Genomic DNA, 25982 nt, shown 5'->3' with positions numbered 1-25982 from the left:
AGAATTGTGTAAGGTTTTATACTATTCTATTCCAGGTGACCCCATGTCTGAGCTCCCGTAGACCGCATATCTTGTCGTAAGTAGAGAACAAACATACATTGTACGTCTCTCTACACAAGACAAGATATATCTCAAACTACACACTCAACGCGTTGATTCTTCGTGTGTGCATACCCCAATAAATACCTCTCCCCAGACACGACTATCTGCCTTGGCTCTCGGTCCAGAACAATGATGGTTCAAAAGTCATGTCTGAGCTCCCCTAGACCGCATATCTTGTTGTAAGTAGAGAACAAACATCCATTTTACGTCTTTCTACCCAAGACAAGATATATCTCAGTCTACACACTCAACATGTTGATTCTTCTTGTGTGTGCATACCCCAATAAATACCTCTCCCCAGACATAACTCTCTGCCTTGGCTCTCAGTCCAGAACAATGATGGTTCAAAAGTCATGTCTGAAAGAATTACACACTGTATACTCCTGACTGAAGGAATTAAAATGAATCTAAATATTCCTATATTCAGTATTTTCCTGACACTCGGGAATAGGGATCCCTTATGTGGCCCCACTTGGTAATAGAGATCCCACTATGTAGACCCACCTTATAATGAGACACCCTCTGTGGTCCCGCCTAATAATTGGACCCTCTGTGTAGCCCCATCTAGTAAAAGGGATCCCGCTACGTAGATCCACCCTTAGTGGCCCCACCTAATAATTGGACCCTCTGTGTGGCCCCATCAAGTAACAGAGCTCCCTGTATCACCCCAGAACTTTGGCATCTGATCCATGGTGGAGATTACTTTCATCATTAATACACACAATAGAAGTCTGGCAATGTTACACGCATAGCTTCGTCACTCCTCCTCTCCCCGGTACTCCAAGTACTACAGCCAGGAGGAGGAGTAAAAAAGCTATACGGTGCCCATCGCATGCAGCATCAGACAGCTAGTGCGTGTATTAATGATGAAGGTAATCCCCACTACAGACCTAATTTCTAGGTGTGGGGTCATTAGGGTGCTAAAAGCCCGACAGCGCTGTTACCTTCTTGCCCCCAGCCTAGACTTTAAGCAATGACCCGTACACAAATTGGCTGCCATTTACCTGCCAGAAGACATATTCCTCTACTGATATAAATCACGAAATGTCTTTATTTTTGGAAGGGGGTAAATACAGAAGAAAAGGTGATAAGAAGTCATGTGGCAGTCATAGTATTCTTTAGGATGTCTGTCCATGTGCAATGCAGGCAGAGACTGGGAATGGAAGGGAGACAGTCAGCAGGTCATTGTCTCAGACCTCGAAGCGGAAGGTCAGGTCGGTGTCAGACATCTTCCTGTTATAATAGGCATCAAATAATTCATTTTGAGCCACCGTGAGATGGTTCTTCCAGTCGCCGCAAATTCCTAGAAAGGCAGAAGTGCAGGATTCAGTGACCATAAGTAACACGCTATCAGTAGTTAATAGTAACGCGGAAATAGACGGTACCTTTCCTCATGAAAGGAGAGACCTCGTGGTCCATAACATGGGTCGGGATGGAGCTGTAGTTGGCCATGTGGTTTTCCTTCATGGTCTTGAAGGTTGTATGCTGGTGGATCTTCTCCAGAACATCCTCAGGTAGATCCTTCCCCATGTACTTCATCACCTTCCTGATCTCACGTTTTGAGTCCTGTACCAAGCAGATGGAAAAGTTTAGAAAACCGCCTCAACCCCTCATCCAAGGGTACGTCAAGGGTAAGAAAGTTGCACAGAATTGGTAGAGTATCATTACAGGGCCCGTACAAGAATTTCAAGTTATTCCCTATCCACAGGACAGAGAGTAACTTGCTGATCGATGGGTCCCATGTCCCCCATCCTCCTCAGTGCGGTGTTACTGCACCCCCCAGTAAAAAAGAGACTGAATGAAGTGCTGGTCAAGTAAGTATACCAGTGATACATTCACTTCTCGCTTGGGTATTTCCATCAGCCCCAGTGAAATGGAGTGCTGACCGCACATGAGCAGCCAGTGCTGCATTCAGAGTGACGTCACTGCAGGGAGAGAAGCGATCCCCATAATGACAGGAGAGCAGGACATGGGAGTCCTGTTCTCAATATCGGCAGGGGTCTCAGCGGTGAGACCCCCACTGATCAGTTATTCCCTATCATGTGGTTAGTGGATAACTTGAAATTCTCTTCTGCGCAGCAACGACCCCAGTTGGGACTAGTTGAACAGCGAGCGTCTTCTTCTTGTTGAACTGAGCCAAATGATCCGACTCAGCAAAAAGCGAAAAAAACTGTCATCATTGCAGGTTATGTGGGCTTAGAGCGGCATCTATGGGTGTGTGGCACCGCTCCATGAAGTCCTACTCCCCCCCCCCCCATCGGTGCTATAACATTGCTGCTTCCTGGGTCGTTGTACTGAGCGCAGGAGACGGGAGAGAGGAGACATGTTAAACTCTACATAGAGCGCTCAGCATCAAGCAACAGACAGCGCAACGCATGTGGGATTGTTAGGGTGACTACCCACTACAGTTTTTTTCACTGCGAAATTCGCAGCGTTTTTTTTCTGCAGGGGTCTATTGGACTTGTAATGTTAAAATCGCGATTGCGAGATATGTCTGCAGAGAGCCTGTATAGCGCGGATATCTACTACTATATGGCGGCAATATTGGTCTTTGTATAGTATTATTTTCAGGAACAGTATGGCGGTATTATTTGGCTCTTATATAGTTTTACTATTAGCAGTACTGATCTTTGCAGTGGTCTTACTTTAGTAACACTATGGTGGTATTAGTTACTATATGGTGATAGTATGTGATCATGTGTCATTTTTTTCTTGTTCAGAGGTTGGTATGTAGATATCTTGGTTCTGTTATCGTATCTATGGAATGAGCTTGTTTCTGGTATTGTCTCTGTAGTAAATGTCAGATTATTGCAGAACTTTAGACTCGTCAGGGGGCCCACAGTTTCCAGACAGGCCAAGACCCTTGGTGACCTTGATCGGCCCCTGGTGTGCACAATATAGCCACTGATTTGGCTAACCCCAACTGTCTAATATAAGGTGAACATTATCTTGGTCATTACCAGGGCGCTCTGCACTCGGATCTAATCCACAATGGATACCTAGGATGAGGAAATATCTATTGCTACCTCTAACAGGTCCTTGTAGAACAGGTAGAGGACGTCCTTCTGCTGTCTGATCTTCCACCAGCACTTCACATGGTCACTCCATGGCCCAAAGGCAACTATGGGAGAAAGGACAAGTATGAGCATGGACAGGACATCTAGAAGGCCTGCTGAGGGTCGTAATTCTATAACAGCGGGGGGTCTCACAGGCTGCAGACCACCGGTTTAGTAACTGGCATGTGTTTGGTAGAGGAAGCATTTCCTTGCACCAGAGAAGGCTGCAGTCCAGTTCCCCTACTACAGACCCCTATAGGAGTTAACCCTTATGCTACCAGCATCATGAGAGGATACATTACTTGTACCTGTTCCTTTTAGGAAACCTTCTAGATATTCTTCAAGTGTCCCCGGATCTGGGTGCACATAGGACATGCGATAAAAGTGATAATATGACACAAATACATCCTTAGGGTTTCGAGCCATGTAAATTATCTGCAGGGAGAAAAGGTGACAAGAAGTTACTGATTCTGCCATGAAAGGAGGGCGAACTAGAGATAGAGATGTGATCGGCCTGATGAGGGAACACATTGAGTTATGAACCAGGCTCTACGCAAGAGAGATGGCCCTGGGTATAGGAGCAGGGGGTAATCAGGGTCTACAGAAGGGGAGAAAGCTATTGAACGTGTATGACCACCTTAACCCCTTGACACTAAATGGCATACATAGACGCCCAGCAGCGGCAGGGTTTGTATGGATGGTGAGCCGATCCTGCTCCATACACAGCGAGGGCCAACTGCCTCTGACACCATCCACAACAACTGCAAGCAGCATTCACACCACTTTTGACAGCGGAATTCAAATGACCCAATCGGCATTAGGGTGTCCCGAATGGCCCCGCAGTGATGGCATTGTGCAACACTCCAGAGGGGTGACCCTGGGCACCTGGCTAACGTGAAGAGCTGGGAAGGTTAAGTGCTGACGTGTCACTCGCCATGCTCTGGTCCCGGAGGGATGACATGCTGCCAAGGCCAGTGTAGATTGCATGCCAGGCTTCAACACTCCTTTGGCTGGGAGTGCCAATAAAGGGGACGATGGTGGTGTGTGTGGGTGTTGTAGTAGATATCACTTGTGATGCAACCGTTCCCACATACCATTATTCTATGCGGCGGAGTAATAAACACAGAGATAGATATATAATCTCGGGTCCTTAGGAACAGTTAAGGCCCAGTATAACTTTTACTTGAAATTAGACTTGAACAGGTATTACAGGTACAATTCACTTGACGTACTGACAGGCTATAGCTCAGAGGTAGGGAGGATACACAGGATCAATACAGTCCAGAGGAGGGGGGGGGGTATGGAGTCCCCCCACAGACATTTTGGCAGGCAGTTACTCCAGAAAAGGCTTAGCCTAGATACACCCCACATACGCATGGGTGTCACAATCAAGCACCTCTATGCGGTGATCCTAGAGTCGGATGGCCGCATAAAAAAACACCTGTATTGTGAATGGGTACCTGCTTTTTTTTTAAGAAGTTGGGGTCGGTTCTCTCTCCTCACATCAACACTACATAGTGAACATAATAAATATTTAAATACTAATAAATAAAAAAAGGCAAAATTGCACTTCTATTGGTCATCCCATCTCCAAGTAGAAACTTAATGAAGTGATCAAAAAGTCGTACGAACTCCAAAATAGTATCAATAGAATCTGCAGTTCATCCCACAAAAAAAATAAAATTATATATGTATAAATTTGGTATCGTCGTAATCCTACTGACCCACGGAATAAAGTTATCATGTAATTTTTGCCGCTGTGTGTACACTGTAAAAACAATTCCCTCCCACCAAAGATATTGAAATTGTGTCTTCTTCCATTTTACACCATATATAAATGTTTACATTAATGTGAATGATACATTAAAAATAGTAGAATTGAAAAATAGACCTTGCCCCACAAAAATAAGCCCTCAGACAGCCACATTGTTGGAAAAATAAGAGTTAAGATTTTTCGTAAGTGGGAGAAGAAGCAAAAAAAAAAAAAGCCGTGCCTTTAAGGCACAGGTGTCAAACACAAGGCCCGCTGCCTCATTTTATGTGGCTCACGGCGTGCCGACAGACGCTCACCACTGTAGTGATTACCAGCTGGGGTGCCGTAGCTCCCCACCGGAAATCACGTTGGCAGCGCTGATTCTGGCGCACACTCTGACGTCAGTGTGCAGCCGGGATCCTCCTTCCCTGAGTCCTCTGCTCCTCAGTTCCGCAGGAGAGGACTCAGGGAGGAAGTGTGCCAGGCTACACACTGATGTCAGTGTGCATCCAGGCTCAGTGCGAGCAGAGGGGGAGCGGCGCTGACAGCAAGGAGGAAGTATATGGGTTGGGGTTAATATTGTTATGGGGTTAATATTACTGACGGGGATTTATTACTATGGGGGGGTTACTATTACTGTGGGGGTACCCTGTTACTACTGGGGCTACTATGAGAGTCACTATGACTACTGCGACCACTATAGGGGGGAGAGGGGGGTGAGGGTGTCACCATTAGGGCTCGTTCACGAGGGCGTAATAGTGTTTCGGTCGTACAAATACACTGCGTATTTCTGCAATAGACAAAAAAAAAAACGCAGATGGGCCCACTGAAAGAGCGCGCAAATATGCAGTGAATACACAGGTTTCCTGTGCATTCACCATGTATTTGCGCGGCCCATTCACTTCAATGGCCCATTAGGTGCGTAGTATGTAACATAATAGGTCATGCTTTGTGAAAATCTATATTCATGTGAATGACTCATTGAAATCAATGGCTTCTATTCACTGCATATTATGTACGCAAATACGCTGGTGTGAACAGGACCTCACCATACTGTCTTACAATCGGCCCTTTGAAGGTCACCATAAGCCTGATGTGGCCCTCGGTGAAAATGAGTTTGACACCCCTGCTTTAAAGGGGTTGTCCCGCGAAACAAAGTTGGGGTATACACTTCTGTATGGCCATATTAATGCACTTTGTAATGTACATTGTGCATTAATTATGAGCCATACAGAAGTTATTCACTTACCTGCTCCGTTGCTAGCGTCCTCGTCTCCATGGTGCCGTCTAATTTTCAGCGTCTAATCGCCCGATTAGACGCGCTTGCGCAGTCCGGTCTTCTCCGTGTTGAATGGGGCTGCTCGTGCTGGAGAGCTGCTCCTCGTAGCTCCGCCCCGTCACGTGTGCCGATTCCAGCCAATCAGGAGGCTGGAATCGGCAATGGACCGCACAGAAGACCTGCGGTCCACCGAGGGTGAAGATCCCGGCGGCCATCTTCGCAAGGTAAGTAAGAAGTCACCGGAGCGCGGGGATTCGGGTAAGTACTATCTGTTTTTTTTTTTCAACACATGCATCGGGTTTGTCTCGCGCCGAACGGGGGGGCTATTGAAAAAAAAAAAACCCGTTTCGGCGCGGGACAACCCCTTTAAGGGAAAAAAGAGACTTTGCAACTCTTTATATGGGCTGTTTGCAGGCAAGTAGGCAGATTAGGTTCTACAGCAAGTCCAATAGACCTGGATACATTGTAGTAGGGGGACCAAACTCTACAAGACAGATTTTGCTCAAGCAAGAAATGGACCAGACTCTTCCAATAGGCACTGCAAAAAAAACAGACCAGGTTCTAGGGGAAGACAGATAGCAAAAGAATCAGGCTGTAAAGAAGGAAAGACCGACCTGTTATATGGACCAGCCTGTTATCTAGAGAGAGGTAGACCTCATCATACAAGCCTTCTATACTCATAAATCAAGAACTACAGCAAGAGTTATAGGCCAGCCATTATAGCATGGGAGGGTAAATGTAAAAGGCCTGGCTATAAGGGGAGAAAAACAGGGGGATTCACACCAAAGTGAAGGAAATCAAGACTCCTGTGAGATCAGCTGTGGTCTACAAAGAACTCACTACCTTGGACTTCTTCTACCAGAAGCTGCTTGGCAAGAGGTGCACGGGTAAATGAGTTTTAATCACGCGGGGAGAGTGCATAGCATCAAGGATCTCCGTTCCTGAGGAAGAGGTGACAAGTTGGACTTAAGTATGAAGGAATGTGATGACAACATAAGACATGGACTCCTACAAGGCCAATGGTTCATCAAGGTTTTGGTGTTACCTGCTCATTTGTTGGGCAATTCAAACCCCATAAAACACTGTAAAATAGCTTTATTGGCACCACTTACCTGACGGCATGTCAGGCACTGCATACTCCAGAAAGGGCACCTGCTCAAATATGGCTCCACGTTGGCTTTTTGCAACATCTTCATTTTGGTGCATTAAGTCCACAACCTCACTCACCCAAGTGGTACCTGTAAAGAGTCAACATCTATTAAGCATGGTCATATGAAGGTCCCCATTGTCAATGGTAATTAGAGGAGTTGTGGGAATTGACACTGTGCACGGTGCCAATAGTCATGGGTTACTGCTCTACGACTTCAGTTATTGAAAACAGTCTGTAACTTTTGTTGTGAGGTGCAGTTATGCTAGAGAGATAATTCCACACCAAGCCAGGTACGTCTCCTGCCATCAAGCACACCATGGACACACAGCTCAGCCGTACTGGAGGAAATGGCTGGCATGTCACTCACCGCCAAGGGCACTCAGCAGCTGTCCAGGAGGAACCCGCCCTGCCGGCAGCCTCCCGAGTAGCTCCTGCACCCATCCAGAAGGCACCTGCCCTGCCGGGGGCTTAAGTAGCCCCTGCACCCATCCAAGAGAAATCCGCCCTGCCGGCAGGCTCCTAAATAGCTCCTGCACTCAACCCAGACCAGGAAGCTTCTCTATTCTGCTTGCCCCAGTCTTCCACACCAGTGTGGAAATCACCATGTGTCAAGCAGCTTAGGTTGCTTGTCCACGGGAGTTGCGGTCGCCGCAGGAAGCGGTAGACGGATCTCCGCTGTCAGTCTATCTGACAGCTAGGCTGACCATGGAGAATCACAACAATTCGCAAAAGCTTCAGACAGCGTGATTTGCCAGCGATTTACCGCCGGCATCATGCCCGTGGACACCAGATGCGTTTATGCAAACAAACCCATTCAAGTCAATGGGTTCTATTCACTACATATTGTACGTGCAAACACTTTGCAAATACATTGATGTGATGCAGGCATAAGGCTGGCGGTCCATGGGCGGGTTTGGATTGCATTTCCCGCAGTGATAATCCGGCCGCAGTGAACGCAGTGAACTAGGGGCATACCTAAAGGCGTACCAAGGGCCCGGGTGCAAAGGTTCAGCTTGGGCTGCCCGCCCTCCCCCCCCAGGCCCTTTTTCCCCCCTCCCTATACCTGAGGGCCAATGCCCACGTGCAGATTTTATTTATAAAACCTGCGAGTGGCCCCCGCAAGGAGATCCGTGCCTCTTGCTGCCCATAGGGATGCATTAGCATCAGTAAGGCAGCTAAAAGCATGCAGAGGAATTCCTTCCTGGCGTGGGGGTCGCATGCACGAGAAGAAATCGCAGCATGCTCCATTTTCCTGTGGATCTGCCGCACAGACGGCTCCCGCAGCTTCCTATGAAGCCTATGGAAGTCGTCCATATCCGCAGCTGTTTTTATGCTGTGCCACGGATATGCGGAAGAGACAGATTTTTTAAAAGAAATTGGTGCGCATGTGCAGGATTCAGCAGTGAAATCCGTGCGTGCGAGTGGACATGAGGCCAGATAGATACTAGATAGATACCCCGGGGCCTGGACTACTTCTGTGGTGAGGAGAGCAGCTGTACACAGTGTCAGCAGGAGGGAAGCAGCAAGGAGAGGACCTCATCATCCATGCTCCATGCCATGCTGTGCACGAGTCTGTGTCCTCTCTGCTCCTTCCCTCATCCCCCCTCCTCTTCCCCTGTCCTCATCTAGTCCTTCCTCCTCCTACTCTCGTCTCTGGCTCATGCTGACTGCCAGACTACACTAATCACGCGGCCGCCGACAGTGCGATCTGAAAGTGTACCTGTATATGGTGGAGGACGGCCTCTGGGCCCCCTCAAGCACAGCGGCTGGGTCGCCGATTCAACCCCTGACAGTATGCGCATGCCCCCTGTCCACGAGTGGAGAATCATTGCGATTCTTCGCTCGCGGCCAGCAAGTCGCAGCATGCTGTGATTTGCTGCGATTCTCTGCAGTCAGCCTATCTGCCAGATAGGCCAACAGCGGAGATCCGTCTGCCAGCCCCTGCTCCCAGGCGACAGAGTTCTGCCACAGGATACCGCAACGCCCGTGGACAGGCAGCCTAAAGATGGTATTATGAAGCACTCAGGAGCGGGGCAGCGCACACAAAGGCAGGTTTATAGGGTAGGTCAGAGGTAGCGACTAGTCAGACCCGCAACAAGACTGGTGAAGCTACAAGGATGGTGGAAGAGGAGCGGTGCCACATGCCGATACCTCAGCCAGCAGTGCTACTACCTGAAGAGCAGAGACTCTGGGACTGACAAGAATAGGGACGCCCCTGTGTATAAAGTTCCTCAGTATCACCAGATTTTGGGTATGTAGCGATCAGCAAGTCCTCTTCTCTGGCCTGGAAACACTGAACACTCTCCCAGTTTTCTGCAAAAGGCCCTAGGAGGGGGGGGGGGCGGGGGTTACAAATTTTAATTTTCTTTCTAATATTTAATAAAAAACTCCTATAAACTTGTTTTTAATGGGATTTAAACTTGCAATCTTTTGATCGCTCATACAGTATACTGCAGTACAATAGTATTGCATTATACCGCGTTCTGAAAGGGTAATCTATGATGGTGTGCCTTGATAGATGGTCATTCATGGCATCCCTGCGGGCCTTCAGGAGGCCCTAGGCTGCCATGACAACCGATCGTAACTCTCCGATCACACTGCAGGCAGGGTGGGACGTTCAGGACCTTCAAACGCCGATCGGGGGGTTTAAATGATGCTATCAGAGAGTGTGCAATGTACCAAATTGATAACGCTTTTACCTTTTCAGTTGGAATTAGGAGGTGGTTGAGCGTTGGGTCTCACAGGGTGTATACCGGTGTGTAGGGTCCCCCAAAGGGTGCAAGGCCGAGACAGCCAGACTAGAGAAACCCAAAAGTGTGAGGCAGGAGCAGCGTTGTGCCTCCGGTGGAGCACCACCCGCCTGCGGGCTCCTTCACATCAGCATATCTGAGCAGTGCATTTGTAGTAGACATGAAGATTAGTTAGCGTAAAATGTCTATTGATTTGTAATAAACTAGAAGTATTGCGCAGCTGTCGTGATTTAACTCTGTAGAGGCTAATGGCTGCATAATTTCATTATGGTAATTGCTGGACAATGGCATGGTGAAAGATGTGTGTTTTATAACTTCAGCCTAATATAAAGCTCCACTACATAAGGAAAGAGTTAAATCACATTCCTATACTGTGTGTTTTACTTGTATGCATTTTGGGCATTCTCCTCCCACCTCCCCCCACCTTCAACTTCTCCAACAAAGGAATTACTTTAACTGACCACATGCTGAGAGGACAAAGTCCACAGGTACACTGGACTTGAGAGAAGGTGGGGAGGGAGGCAGGGAATTCTATATGACCCAGCGAATAAGAATATGTATACGTTACTGATGTAATCTGTTATACGCCCATAAAGGGCAGGTATTATGTGTTTCAATAAATTAGGGCTCTGGAATTGTAACTCCAGAGAGCTGGTTGAGATTGAAGGCTGATGACTTGTGTCCAATTGGTTTCTTTCATTATGTGTGCACACTATACAATTAGGAAGCTACAGAATACCCTGAAACCTGCTGGAGAAAAATATGATCCAGTACAATTTGGCGTCCCTTGGTGGGCCGGGTAGATTTGTGATTTTTTTTTATTCTGGAAAGATACAGAGACTGGTAGATAACACGCAGAACTCAGGGGCCCGAAAATCTACGGAATATGGTAAGATAGCTTTATGTTAATCTACCTGTGTGAGATGACTTCTGTCTGTTTATCTGCCCACCTCTACAGCCAGAGTAATAAATCACTGAAAGGCAGGTAATATAGTTCTGTCTACCCGATTATCACCGTGTAACCTGTCTAGTGGTATTCTGTATGCTGTGAATGTTGTGTCTGAGGTGGTTAAAGATTGTGTATACAAGACCAAGAGACAGATTCTGTGAGGGTTAATGTGTCAGAAGGGCGGACTTGGCTGTATAAGCCTGAGGGAGCACGCCCGGAGTGCACTCTCCTATCTAATAGTGCACGGTTTGCTCTAATACACTTGGAGAGCGAGGCCAGGAAAATTTTAAATAGGCGTGTGCACTTGTATGATCGAGCATGGTATATGCTCTCATACGTAAGGAGGGATACGCAGGGTTTAAAATAGGCGTATTTACCTGTATGATCGAGCGTGTTATGTTCTCATATGTGGAAAGGGATACGCGGGGATTATAGCCGTGGTGTGAGATGGCTTGATACTCCAAATACTGTTAGTCTTGGTCACTGAATATAATCGTCAGTCTTTGTGTATAGTCAAAGGTCTTGTTTAAAGAATGTGCAGTGTTTGTTACTGGGGGTTTTACTGATAAGAGAGTGGGCTGATGTTAAGCCACTGAGCATTTCCCAGTTAACCCGTCTGTTCCTTTTGTTTTGTGTTTATACAGTTAATGTACATTGTGATTTGCGAGGTAAGAAGAGATAGGTGGAATCTAGTAAAGTTTTACTGCATCCAGAAATTTCAAATAGGATAGAATGAGCAGGCAGAATAGAATACGACATAGATCTAGGTTGTCTAGGAATTCTAGAGAATGGCGGGAAAAAAAGCAAGCAAAGATAAGGATCAGGAAAGTTGCTGAAAGAAAGGAATGTTGGGTTGTAGACAGACCGCAGAAAAGTTTTCAGAAGACAAGCAGGAGGCACTAGCAGACAGAATGGTGCTTTAGATTGCTAGGAGGTTGTATAATGTAGGAAAGGGATTCACAAGCAGAATTGGGTGGGTGGGGGGAGGAGAGAGTGTAGTGGGGGATGTGTATTGCCTGTATCATGAACAATGTAATGCCTTTGTGTTGACTATAGCCCATCCCTATAATGGCGGCCGCACTTGCAATGCTTAAAACCCCCACATAGTGTGACTCTGCAGTAAGTGTGGTGAGCCCTGCCCCCATCTAAAATTACTTCCCCCCATTTGCTCACTTTCAGGGTGTGTGACATTACTTCTGGTCATTCCAATTCGGGACAGGACTAAGCCACGCCCCTTCCTCCTCCAGCAGCCATCTTGCCTCACCTGGGTGATTTGAAGCCCCGCCCCTTTCTGCCTCTGGTGGCCATCTTGCTGCACTCGGGAGGCCTACATTCCCCAATGCCACTGTATCTAGTGCTAACATCATGATTGTCTGAAGTAAGGTCTTGTTTGACCAGACTTTGTTACACTCCAAAATGTGGCCACCTTGGATGTGTGATAAGTTCAGGGAAACAAACCTTTGTTCTTTGTGAAGATGCAGCTTAGGACATAGTAGATGACTAAGCTGGTTTATAGTGTATAGAAGATTGGAGTTGATGCATGGAGGACAGAGACCAGGGACCCATGAGCAGGGGACGCCCTCTTATGGTGTGTTCCAGGGGCTCTGTTTTCCGCTGCTTGCTTCTCCAATGGATGTTCCGACAGATGATGTTAAGGAAGGCTCCTACAGATGGAATAATTTCCCTACAGTCACCCAGCAAACTTTTTCACGCAATTTGACAAAGTAGTTTTGGTTTTTACGTTAGAAAGAGGGACTTAATTGCTCAGAGTAGGATGTCAATTCATCCGCATTCTTTTTAGTTTTTTTCCTTGTTTTTGTATATTCTAGTGTCAGTATACACTGAAGGTATAATTATATTCCGAGAGGATAGTGAAAGTTAAACAGTGAAATTCCCTGGATGCTATTTCACTGGGTGACTGTAAATTTTGTTTGTGTTGTGCCTCCTTATGTTAGAAATGCTAACTGCGACTTGAAAAAAAAGGGGGAAAAAAGGATATTTTCGCTCAGACTTTGCTGCATACAATGTCACCTTGACCTACAAAGTGCTTGTTTTTGTGCCTCTTGGTTTCCTTTTTCAACGTTGTACTAGTTTGAACCCGACTACTCTTTTTCAATTGAGTATTCCGGTTCAAAAGGGGGGAGGCATAGGTGATCTAGGTCATAGGTGATCTAGGTGTTGTAGATCAGCTATTGGGTTAAAAAAAAAAAAAAAAAAATTTAAAAAAGGAAATAAATGATTTTGTGCTACAAGACTCTGATGCATGTGAAATAGAACATCAACATGATTATTTAGTACTGATACAGCAAGAAACTGCAGGTATGCAAACAGTTACTGGAACCTCTGTTGACAATGCATATGTTGAGCTTTTTGCAGATAGTACCAGGGTGAGGATTGATGACTCCACATCGGATATGCAGTGGTCACACAACAAGATGTCCTAGAAGCAGAAGCTCTGCCTCCGCATGTCTCAGCACAAGACGCGGAACTGAAAGCCCTCACTGAGGCATGTCGAGTGGCGAAAGGTAAGACGGCAACCCTTTACACTGACTCCTGGTATGCATTTGGCATATCTCATGATTATGGCCCAATATGGAAGGCCAGACAGTTTTTTACCTTAGCAGGACAACCAATTAAGAATGGTGCAGCGGTGCAGAGTCTCATGGAGGCCCTACTACTACCTGGCAGTGGAGAGTTCACACCAATTCCTACACTGGAGAAGCGAGAGACGACACCCTTGCCGACAGCACAGCAAAGGCAGCGGCCCTCAAGCCGTGGAAGAAAGAAGAAAAGATACTGACAGCATGAGTCAGTGGCAAAAACTTTGGACATTGACAGAATTTGGACTTTGATATGCTAAAGACTTTACAGTTACAAGCCAGCAAGGAAGGAAAGGATAAATAGACTAAAATGGGAGCAGCAGAAACAGGACCGTGTATGGTGAACAGTCAACAGCACTTGCCTACCACAGTTCCTGTATCCCATGATGGCCCAGCTGACGCACGGAAAGACCCACCTAGTAAAGCAGCAATGACGTCGATGCTTGAAAGAGGACAAGCGACTCCTGGGTTCTCTGTAGCTGCTGCATCATTTGTCCAGTTTAGCATGATCTATGCCATAGGTGAGACAGGGCAGAAGTAAATTTGCCACATCACACTTGCCTAGACCACTCTACCCATTTCAGGGATTGCAAATTGACTACATTCAGCTCCCACTTGTTGGGAAGTATGAATATGTGCTTGTTGTTGTTGATGTCTTTGCAGGTTGGAGGCCGACCCTGTTACCAAGGCAAACAAGTAGGTAACCGCAAAGAAGCTCATGAACGAGGTAAACTGTGAATATGGGGTACCAGAAGTGATTCAGAGTCAGACAGAGGTACAAACTTCGCAGGTGAATGTAACATGTCATGTCTGCTCTGGGTGTATCCCAGGCCTGTTGCACACTCTACCACCCTTAGAGTAGTGGAAAGGTGGAGAGACTTAGTGGCACGCTAAAAAGCACGATACTTAAAATGACGCCGAGAATGGGGCTACTTTGGAAAGACTGTCATCCAATAGCCCTATTCAGTGTTAGATATGAACCCAGGGGGGATCATGCATTATCTCCCTACGAGATTGTTTGGGCTAGCCCCAAGGCTAGGTTGCTACTATCCTCAGTAGTTACAATTACAATCTGATGTGTTGACTAAGTATGTGATTTCCGTTGTTAAAGCACTAACCAAAGCCTATGCACAGGTGTTCTCTTCCAGACTCAGAGGCAGACACTGGGACACATATCTTGCAGCCTGGGGATTGGGTGTGTGTCAAGAAGTTCCTCAGGAAGCACCCTCTTGAGCCCCGATTTGATGGTCCAATTTTACGGGGGCAGTATCAGTCCAGTAGCTAACATTCAAGGAGCTTGACTGCGTGGACCTTCAAATTAGTAATTTTAAAATATAACTTTTAATAGCTATCAATAAAAGAAAAAGTGGAAGACAAAACACACATATGTAGAATCAAGTGTAAGGAGAGAAAAAAGAGAGAAAAAAGAAAAGAGAAAGAAGTGCCACTAATGTAGGTATTAATAGACCGAGTTTCACTGAGTCAGCAAGTCAGACTCAGTAGATGTATATTATGGGTCTATTTTGGTGTAACCAAAGATCTGTTGGACGTGTGTCATTCAGATATAGAAAGTGATGCACGTTATGCACCAGCACATAAAGCGTAACCCTTAGATAAGGAAATTAGGCTTGCTTGATACATATCATTGGTATATTTTTGCGTGGCCCGTAGTTCAGATCAGTTGAACGTATGTCATTCGGATACAGGCAAAGGCACACGCTCAACAAGTAAATATGAAATGTGACCCGTCCTGTTATCTTGGACGTGTGTCGCTCAAATATAAGAAGCGACGCATGCTGGGCAGTCACGTATAGGTCGTAACCCTTAAATAGGGTAGTGAGACTTAATTGATACGTATAGTTGGTCTTGTTTAAATGTGACCACTCGTCCAGATCTGTTAGACGTGTGTCATTCAGATATAAAAGAACGACACATGCTCAACAAATAAGCAAAAAACGTAACCCAACGCGTTTCCCCCACCTAGTGGGTTCTTCAGGGGTTCCAATACGTTATTGCCAGTAATTATACTGGGTAGTGGCTGAGAAAATATTTTTCGCCGTTAGTACCAGTGATGTACTGGGTAGTGGCTGAAAAACTAATTCACGGTTAGATCACTGCATTGTCCACAATTGGCCGCACTGGACACTTAAAGGAGATGTCTCGAGGAAGCAGTAAAATTTTTTTTTTGCCCAGTCCCCCCCATTAAGTACACATTACTAAGCCCCCCTGTAAATGACATTTCTAGCTGGTTTGTACTTACCGTTCCAGCGTTTCAGCAACTTATAAAGTTTTCTCAAGATGGCCGCCGGCTCTTTCCCCGTCGCTCGCTGCAGCCCGACGTGCGCGCTCCCGAGACGCTACCAGCTGTGTCTCCATGGCAACCGGACGCATCGCAGCCGCCGACCAGACGCCCCGCAGCCGCCGACCAGACGCCCACCGCCAGGCAGCAGGTAAGGCGCTAGCCCCCGGCTCCCCAGCGCTAGACCCTCAGCCCAGGTGAAGGCCCCGGAGCCCAGCGCTAGTTCCCCCGGCCTAGCGACAGCCCCCCCGGCCTAGCGGCAGCCCCCCCGGCCTAGCGACAGCCCCCCCGGCCTAGCGGCAGCCCCCCCGGCCTAGCGGCAGCCCCCCCGGCCTAGCGACAGCCCCCCCGGCCTAGCGGCAGCCCCCCCCGGCCTAGCGGCAGCCCCCCCGGCCTAGCGACAGCCCCCCCGGCCTAGCGCTAGTTCCCCCATCACAGCGGCAGCCCCCCCCGGCCTAGCGACAGCCCCCCCCGGCCTAGCGGCAGCCCCCCCCGGCCTAGCGGCAGCCCCCCCGGCCTAGCGACAGCCCCCCCGGCCTAGCGCTAGTTCCCCCATCACAGCGGCAGCCCCCCCCGGCCTAGCGACAGCCCCCCCGGCCTAGCGCTAGTTCCCCCATCACAGCGGCAGCCCCCCCCGGCCTAGCGACAGCCCCCCCATCGCAGCGGCAGCCCCCCCCGGCCTAGCGACAGCCCCCCCATCGCAGCGACAGCCCCCCCGGCCTAGCGCTAGTTCCCCCATCGCAGCGACAGCCCCCCCCCCCCGGCGCAGCGCTAGTTCCCCCCCGACCCATCACTTACCTGGGACGCTTCTCGGGGCTGCTGGGCTGGGCTGGGCTGGGCTTCTCCGCTGGGCAGCTCCAGTTTCTGCACCTTCCTCTAACAGAGGAAGGTGCAGAATGGCCGCTGCAGCGCGCTCCCGAGCAGTGACAGCTCGTCTGCGCATGCGCAGAAGAGCTGTAGCGGGGAGCACACTGAAGCGGCTCGTGCTGAATAGAGAAGACCGGACTGCGCAAGCGCGTCTAAAAAAGCAAGCTGCCAGCGAATTTAGACGGAACCATGGAGACGAGGACGCTAGCAACGGAGCAGGTAAGTGGAATAACTTCTGTATGGCTCATATTTAATGCACAATGTACATTACAAAGTGCATTAATATGGCCATACGGAAGTGTATAACCCCACTTGGTTTCGCGAGACCACCCCTTTAATGATCACTGCTAGATCCCCTAATACGGGAAATAGCAACCAGATTCAAGACGGGTAAAGTTTATGGAGAATAAAGATATTCCCCGATGAATCTGGTTCCGTGAAAGAGTACACACCAATATAAAATAATTGAAGAAGCAAAATCTATCCTCTAAATAGATATATGACCAGGATAATACATCCTGGTCAAAAGTAATTGTTGCCGTAAACTTAGATTTCCAAGCATCCTAAATGGTATTGCGGGTATCTTTTCAATAAAAGCTACCTATACTCAATGCTCAATAGGTTAGACCCTGCATTAGAGCCACGGGAACAAAACTGAAATCAAAGTAAATGAAAAAAACGGCGGCATGTCAGTCCTAGTGGTGGACTGACAGCATACTGAATCAACCATCCTGAGTGCTTTAAATAGAGATCATGTAGTGCCGCCCTGTATAGGGGTGTTCCCATTAGAGCCAATCACTATAGCTTGGAGGTAGTAACTCTTAGCATTGGTTGCTATGGAGACTAAGACGCTTAAGTGCAGGTCTGTATGTTAAATGTCCTGATGCTTAGCTCCTTCTAGATTCCTTACTATGCATAAGTTAAATGGTTCATCCAATGCCACTCACCTCATAGAAAATGTTGAGGAGTGGATACGATCATCTTATAGTGCCTTAATAGCCTGTGCTTGTCTCGGGAATCTCCCTTCCTATTCCGGGGTATATACATCATTGCGTTATGGACGTAGGTGTCATGTGACAATGCACGTCATAAAAGGCAGTCACGTGGTGCAGCGGAGGCTGTAACGGGGGCGTGGTGATGGTCACAATATTACCAGGCATCAGCACACGGGGGCTGCACCGGGGGCGTGGTGATAGTCACAGTATTACCAAACGTCAGCGCTACATGCGATCTAAGTGTCAGTATCTTGTTGCTGACACTGTAAAGATCGCGCGGCGCCATGTCACTAACGAGGTTCTATAATCCCAATGAGGAGACAAATAGTATGTCAGAATGTCAGCGTTGCGGCTTGGCTTGTTGCTTGTTGTATATAGTTACTTAATAGATTGATACTAGATACTAGATTGATACTAGACAACAAGTATAAGGATATATAGATGTATAAAGCGGCACTTAGATAATTGTGCCATAAATAGCTCGCAATGGCATTCTAGAACACATCATCAAATTTAGGTGTTTATGGACAGTAGAGAAGGAGTCATGCTGCACTATGCTATAGATGATTGAGAGAAGGTGAGTATCCCAAAGGAAGTTAGAAACAGGGAGAAGGGGGCTGTAAATTGATCTATATACTCAGAGAGTGGTTAGACAAGATCCATAAAATAAAATGGTATGCAGAGGATAGAGATATAAATACATACAAATAAATAAACGGTCCAGATAACTAGTTCATGGAGTGTTTCTCAACTTCCGATGTTTCATTAATTTAATGATAATTTAGTTTACGTGAACAGTACTGACAGCACGGAAGTCTCATTCAGATGAAACAATTAAAGGATAACTGTTCGTTTAATCCGGTGGGGGAGACAGAGCATAATCGAAAGATCCAGCTCGCCTCCTTTTGTAGCAGAAGTTTATTAATGTCGCCACGACGCCCGTCTTGGCGAATACATTTGTGGGGGGTCTGGAACGCAGACCAAAATGCGAATGTTGCCGGAGTCCAAATTAAGAGGAAATATTATATTGAGTACTCATAGTTGAGAACCATAATAAGCCACTACACAGACCGTCTAGTGATATCAGTATGAGTTCTACTTTATTTTCGAAGATTGCTCGTTTTTATGCAAGATGACAAAGAAGGCGTTTCCAAATGTTACCTGATACCAAGTTTCAATCTACTTTTGGTGACCAAGCCCACATTCCAACAGATTACAACATGGCTGTAAATCAAAAGCCTTCTAAACAAAAGGTATCAACAAAGCTGTTTGAAGTAGACATAAAACAGTTACATGTGATAATAAAGGTTGACTCCTGGTTGGCTGAGTACCTACTTAATCAGAATGTAATCTTAAAGGTCCATCAACAATTTGCACATCAAAAGAGGGGGCATTGTTTCTAGTTTACACATAAACAAAACTGGTTCAGCCACCTACTTGGGAGTCAGTACATTGTTAAGAAGTTGGGATTCAGTAAGATAGTTGAATAAAATCTAATTAATCATACATTTAGTATTCTATAATCAATATTCAAATAAATGCTTGAATATACCTTTTTACATATGATTCTATATCCAAATTCTACTAGCAACTTCCGGAATGTTTTACATATTTTTCATTTCCATAATACATAACATTATATAACCAAATAACTAATGTCACATTTATTACACTGTTTCCTTATCTTTCTTATGTTAGGTTATTAAAAATATTGATTGACCCCTATCAATCCCCCATTTGGACATCAAAGCCACCATTATCTCCTGGTTCTGTCACCCATAGGTGCTGGGTTCCCAGGTAGGAATGGTGCACTCTATGTCCATCTAGGATATGAAGACATAATATCAAATATTGCAAGTCAATCAAGTTTACAATACAGTAATCTTAGATTTATCAACATCAATATCATTGTGTACTTTTGAGTATATGTCTCGAAGAGTCTCTACAGGAGTGGGGACAGATAATAGACAAGTCCGCAAAATGTCCTCTCCACTCCTGAAGTTGGGCATACACATGTGGGAAATATTTGCCCATCCAGTCCATCGCTTCTCCATGTGGATCGTTCGTAGTGGTGTTTCCCAATAAGAAGACAGTCCAATAAGACAAAATGCAAAAGTCAAAATGTCCAGTACCTCCCCCACCTAAACAACGCCGGGATCCCACCCATCACTTTTCCTCTGGCTCGGGAACTTTCTTGCAATGGGAGGCGTGTATCCACTTTTACAGAAGTAGGCGTTGACAACAGAACTTGGTATGGTCTATCAAACCTTGGGTCTAAGGCCTTTCTTACGTGTCTTTTTGCGACCACCCAGTCTCCAGGCTGCAAGGAATGAGTCCTCTCTAGGTTGTGAGGGTCTTGAATTGGAGAAAACACTAGATTGTGTGTTATTTTTAGTTTACGACATAGTTCTTGTACATATTCAATAACCTTATCACACCCCTGCTGTAGGGCCTGTGGATGGTACAGGCCTAATCTTGGCATAGAGCCAAACAACACTTCTTTTAACTAAAGTGTACAGTTTTAGTTCTTTCAACTTTATCTAAACTCTGTGGTTGGTATGGAGTGTGAAACGCTTGTTCCACTCCCAGGGCTGACATCACCTCTCACATCACTTCACCTGTAAAATGTGTACCTCTGTCACTCTCAATTGTCTGTAGTACCCCAAAACTACATACAAGTTCTGACACAAGTTTAGTCACTGTACATTGTGCGGTGGCTTTGAACAGGTCCACGCGCACAAGGACGTACTCATACCTGCCTGATTTGGGAAGCTGGATGTAATCGATTTGTAATCTCTGAATAGGATATAGTGGTCTGGGGGTGAACTTCACATGCCTTCACATACGCCTTCGCCAACCTGTCGAACCCTGGAGCATACCATACCTTGTCCACAACAGAAACCATGGCATTCCGAGAGGCATGCACTTTCCCGTGAGCTAGGACGGCGAGGTGGGGGTAGGCAGCCGCTGGTACATCATCTACGTCCTGTAGGACGCCAAATCCCAAAACAACAAGAGCGGTGGGACCAAGATCCAACTTACAGCACAAGGGGTCTTGCGTTCTGTCCTAGGAGAGCTGCAGCCTTGGCTGCCCTATCCCTTGCTCTCTGGTGACTGCCCCTGCGTGTGTGCTTTAACCTTTATTATGGCCACCTGTTCTGGCAACATGATAGCTTAATGGGCTTGCCTTGTGCCGTGAGAAAGCTCCTGGACCGCCAGATGGGTCCATAATCGTGTGCAGTACCAAAGGCGTACCTGGAATCAGTGTAGATGCTGGCAGTGGTACCTTTCGCAATCGTACAGGCCTAAGTTGGAGCACGGAGCTCAGCCTCCTGCGCTGACATGTATGGCGGCAGTGGTTTTTGTACAAGCATCTTATTCAGTGTGACTACTTCAAAACCTGTTACAAACCTTCCTTCGTCATTCAGGTATCTAGATCCATCCACAAACATTTCAAGGTGGGGGTTTAGGAGGGGTTTGTCAGTGACATGTGCGAACCCAGCTGTCACAATCATGCTGGTGTTCTGCGTCAAAGGCCTCCTCTTCATCATCAGTCAGAGAATTTGCAAAAAGCTGGTCCTCTGTACTTACTCCCCCATTTGAATCAGTGTCACCTAATGGTAATAAGGTGGCCGGATTCAAAGTGGTGCAACGTTGAAATGAGACATTGGATGAAGAGTGTACTGCAAGTTCCATTTTGATCTGTCTAGCACGGGACAGATGTCTACGGCTTACCTGTGTCAGGATACCATGTATGTCATGTGGGGTGTAGATCACCATGGTGTGATCTAAGAAGTTTCTCTTTGCTGGCTTTGCAGCCATTCTACTCTGATGGAGGAAACACAAAAGGCTTAGTGATGCATTGAGGTAACTATTTGTGTCAGCAGTACATAAAAGAAAATAAAAATTAATCATCAACATATTACAAGAGGACGGTGCCCTCGGGAATTGGCCAGGCGTCTAATACCAGTTTCATGAATCTGGTGAACTGGTTTTGGGCTATTCTGAGCCCCTTTGTGGCAGCACTATTCAATAGTACTGCTTTCCCCTGAAATTAAATGCAAACAAATACTGACAGTCTGTCGAGGTCCGTCTGACTGGTAGCCCAAAGGCTCAAAGGAACGACACTAAGAACTTTTTTCTCTGCGTGCGTAAGAGTGAAGACAGGGAGAGGTGTCGCTAGGTCTGCTGCCATCCGACAGAAGGTCGGGTGACTTTCAGACCTGGGGTGTATACGAGCCTCACCGCACGGGTGAAGTTCCATACAACATCCCAAGGATCCTATCATTTCGTTTCCCAATATGCTTTCAGGACTTTCCAGCACAAGGAAGCGTATGAGGCATCGTGACCCTTTAAACATTACCTCTAGCGGTTCAGTTTCTGCCAGCTGAATCGGCACTCCTGAAACCCCTTGCACCAATTACTGCTAGACAATCAGGCTGGTATTCTATTTCAAATAGATCAGAACCTTGTTGCAAAAAAAAAAAATTAAAAATTTAGAAATTGCTGACCTGCAATACCTGGATCACCTATGTCAGATATCCAGTTCATTGGGCTAAGCAATGACCCAGGAATTGGAGTTTGTCTTGGAGGTGGCTTACTATTTGTCAGGACCTGCGGAAAGCTGAGTTTCTGCAGTAGCTATGAAGACAAACACATGAGCCGGATCCACCAAGAGAGCAGTTAGTTTACAAACCTCTTCTGAACTGTCACTTGAGGTCTCAACCCGTACCGATCCATCCGGTGAAAATTTGATGGATGCAGATAAGGCTTGTAAGATATTAGTACAAATAACAGAGACATGAATTACAACAAGGCAGAATAATCCACAAACATCTATCCACATTGAAATATGATATTCTTTAAGCAAATTCATTATTAATCTGATCCTGCCTGCAATGTCTCATCAAATTTGAGAAGAGAAAAAAAAAACTTTTCCTAACTGCCCAAGCTCCTCACCCCCCTCCTTTGTAGACAAAAGAAGGATGAAACATTACGTACTTTTACATCATCTAGCTCCACCCCTTCAATGTTGGTCGTTTGCATGTCTCTCCTACAGAACATTCTCCCAGCGACAGTACAATACTAACAGCATTTAGCAGTGATATAGACGTCCAACCAATTACAGAACTGACATTTACCCAAAAAGCAAAAAATATATATATCTTAAAATCCCTATGTTCTCTATTTTTAAGACCGTATAATTCACATAATTCATTACAAGTTTCTTATTTCATCAGCGTCTGTCTTCCTTTCTATGACACTGAATTTTATCTCTCTATGAAACAGAACAATAGCTAGGATATTAATAAGCAACCAGAACATTCAGATTTTAAACAGCATTAATCATTAGTAATTACAAGACATATACTTCTCTGAGGATGCGAATAGTTAAACACATAGAAAAGAAAACCTGCTAAGCGCTTCTAACAGCGCAACATTTTCTGCATTTTAACCCTTATATCCTTAAAAGCCCCCACAGATGTGAATTAGGTATAACTTTCTTGCACTTAGAAATTAGACATTACAAGAACACTAAGACGTACAACAAAGATTAGTTTACATAACAACAAGACATACAAGACAAATAATAGTGGTTATTTGTCACATAATTGTCCACAGATTTTGCATGAACTTGCTTTATGTCCCAGAGGAACACAAACTATAAGAGGATTCCCTTTCTCTGATAACCCCTTACTGCCGTATCTATACTTGCCTTAATCCATCTGTCTAACATATTTTTATACAACCTTTTGACTATCTCTGAATCTTTTCCCCAAACTTGCTGGTCTAAGACTCCCAAAATTCTAAACACCTTACTACATTCTTCTTCCCACAGCTAACGTGCCTTCTTTGTCTTACTATTTCTCCAGCTGATTTCCATATAGGCATACTGCTTGCCCTGTACGTTTCCCATATTGTCTGTTCCTTTATCTAAACCGGCGTCTCTGCTATCTTTCATATGCTTTTTCCCGTACTGTTACCAGAACTCATAGGTAAAGGTTCCCACTTTTCTAAGTCCTATCTTTCTATATTTTATACACTTGTCTGCATACGTCTCCCCCTTCCCTTTCTCACACAGCTTATGGACTTACCTCTTGATTTACCACTATCACACAGTATTGAGGATGCACACAGCTTTGCACACAGCTTCCTCTGGTAAATCTGGCGGTCACACAGACCTCTATTTGTCACACAGACCCCTATTGGTCACACAGACCTTCTATTGGCCTCACAGACCTTCTATTGGCCTCACAGACCTTCTATTGGCCACACAGACCTTCTATTGGCCACACAGAAATTCTGTGGTAGTGCTGGCACTCTTGAAAACGGAGCTTTTTTTGATAAACGGACACACAGCGCATCCTGAACAGGGAAATGTCCCTTTCAGGTTATGCCTGCCCAGCCACATACTGGTTGGTATCTCGGGTTTCAGGTGGCTCTTGACAAGTCGATCTCGTAGATTACAGCCCCTGCGGAAAGTAATTAACGGAGACGGAGGTAGCAACTCGCTGATATCCTCATCGTCCCTGAGGATATCCCAAAAATTACTCAAGATTTCTCTGACCGCAGAGGATCCAGTGTCATACGTTCCGACGATTCTCTGCTGGTTATCAATTTCCTTGGCACGAGATTTTAATAACTCACTCCGGTTCTTATTGGCTGCATGGTTATAAGCTTCAGAGATTATCTCGTCTGGGTACCCTCTCTGTTTAAATCTGGATGAAAGTTTGTGCCCTTCTATTGAGAACTCATTATCCGAGGAGCAGTTACGGCGAATGCGTAAAAACTGACCTTTTGGGATCCCTCTGCGCAACGGATAAGGGTGGTAACTATCCCAGGTCAGAAGCGAGTTAGTCGCCGTAGATTTACGAAACGTGGTCGTTGACAGGGTACCGTCATGCTCTTTGAGAATTTTTAGATCGAGAAATGTAATCATTTTCTCGTCACATTCAGCCGTGAAGTGTAAGTTGAGTCTGTTGATGTTTAACTGCTCAACAAAATTTCTGAAGGAGTTTTTCGTGCCAGACCAGAGGATAAAAATGTCGTCTATGTACCTAGACCATTGGACGATGTTGTTGGTAAATGTGAGATTTTCCTCAGTGAAGACATGTCTCTCATCCCACCAGCCCAGGAGCAAGTTGGCATAGGATGGGGCACAAGGCGTCCCCATCGCGGTGCCCCTGAGCTGGTGGAAGAAGACCCCCTGAAAAAGAAAGTAATTGTGGGTAAGAATGAACCCTAATAGTTCTTGAATGAACTGATTATGCTCGTAGTATTGATGGCCTTTTTGGCTCAAAAAATGTTCAATTGCCTTTAAGCCTAGGTCATGGGGAATCGAGCTATAGAGGCTTTCTACGTCCATTGTAGCTAAGATGACTTCTGGGTCTAGATGGATGCCTTGTATTTGGCGCAACATGTCGAGAGTGTCTTCCACATGTGATGGTAAGGAAGTAACAAACGGTCTTAACAATTGGTCCACATAATTGCTCGCGTTTTGGCTGAGGTTGGAAATCCCAGATACGATTGGGCGCCCTTTGATTGGTGACAATCCCTTATGCACCTTTGGTAGGGTATAAAATGTGGCTACCCTCGACAAATTACAGGTCATTAACCTTTCAGACAGAGCTCTGTCTCCGGTGGAGATAGGCGTTTTGGAGAGGGGGCTGTCCTTCGTCCCGATGAGCCCATTCAACCCGTTCGTCTGGACGAAGGACATCTCCCTCTTCATGCGCCGTCACAGATGGAAAAAATTCTTTGTCCAAGCAGACAAGAAACAAGCAGCTGAATTTGGGTTGTCCCCATCAGACATGCCCATACTCAGGGACTTACAACATCTGGAAAATGATATGAATTGTGTTCCCGGCAAGGGCCCGTTTACCCAACTTAAAAATAGAAATTCATCTAATCCCTCTTCATTGCATTGTCCACTCCTCGATACTTTTGAAAAAATTGTTTTGAAAGAAATTAAAAATCTTAATCCCAAGGATTATAAAGGTTCTCAAAATATGACTTGTGAAGAAAAATGTGTATTAAGATCCCTGGAAAGTAGCAGTGAAATTGTCATTAAACCATCTGACAAGGGCGGTATTGTCGTTGTCCTTAGTAGAAACCAATATGTCGAGATGTGTCTATCCCTACTCAATGATACCGAGACTTATGAAAAACTTACATGTGATCC

General features: G+C 46.0%; 1 pseudogene; it reads right to left on the bottom strand.

The window, feature by feature from the left end:
• Window positions 1-1292: 1292 nt before the first annotated feature.
• On the bottom strand, window positions 1293-24974 carry LOC136578002 (sulfotransferase 1C2-like; annotated as a pseudogene).
• Window positions 24975-25982: the final 1008 nt, after the last annotated feature.

The sequence above is a fragment of the Eleutherodactylus coqui genome, chromosome 8, assembly GCF_035609145.1.
Source record: "Eleutherodactylus coqui strain aEleCoq1 chromosome 8, aEleCoq1.hap1, whole genome shotgun sequence".
Classification (NCBI taxonomy): Eukaryota; Metazoa; Chordata; class Amphibia; order Anura; family Eleutherodactylidae; genus Eleutherodactylus; species Eleutherodactylus coqui.
Note: the sequence above shows the minus strand (reverse complement) of the source record. Positions and strands in the feature narration are given on the sequence as shown.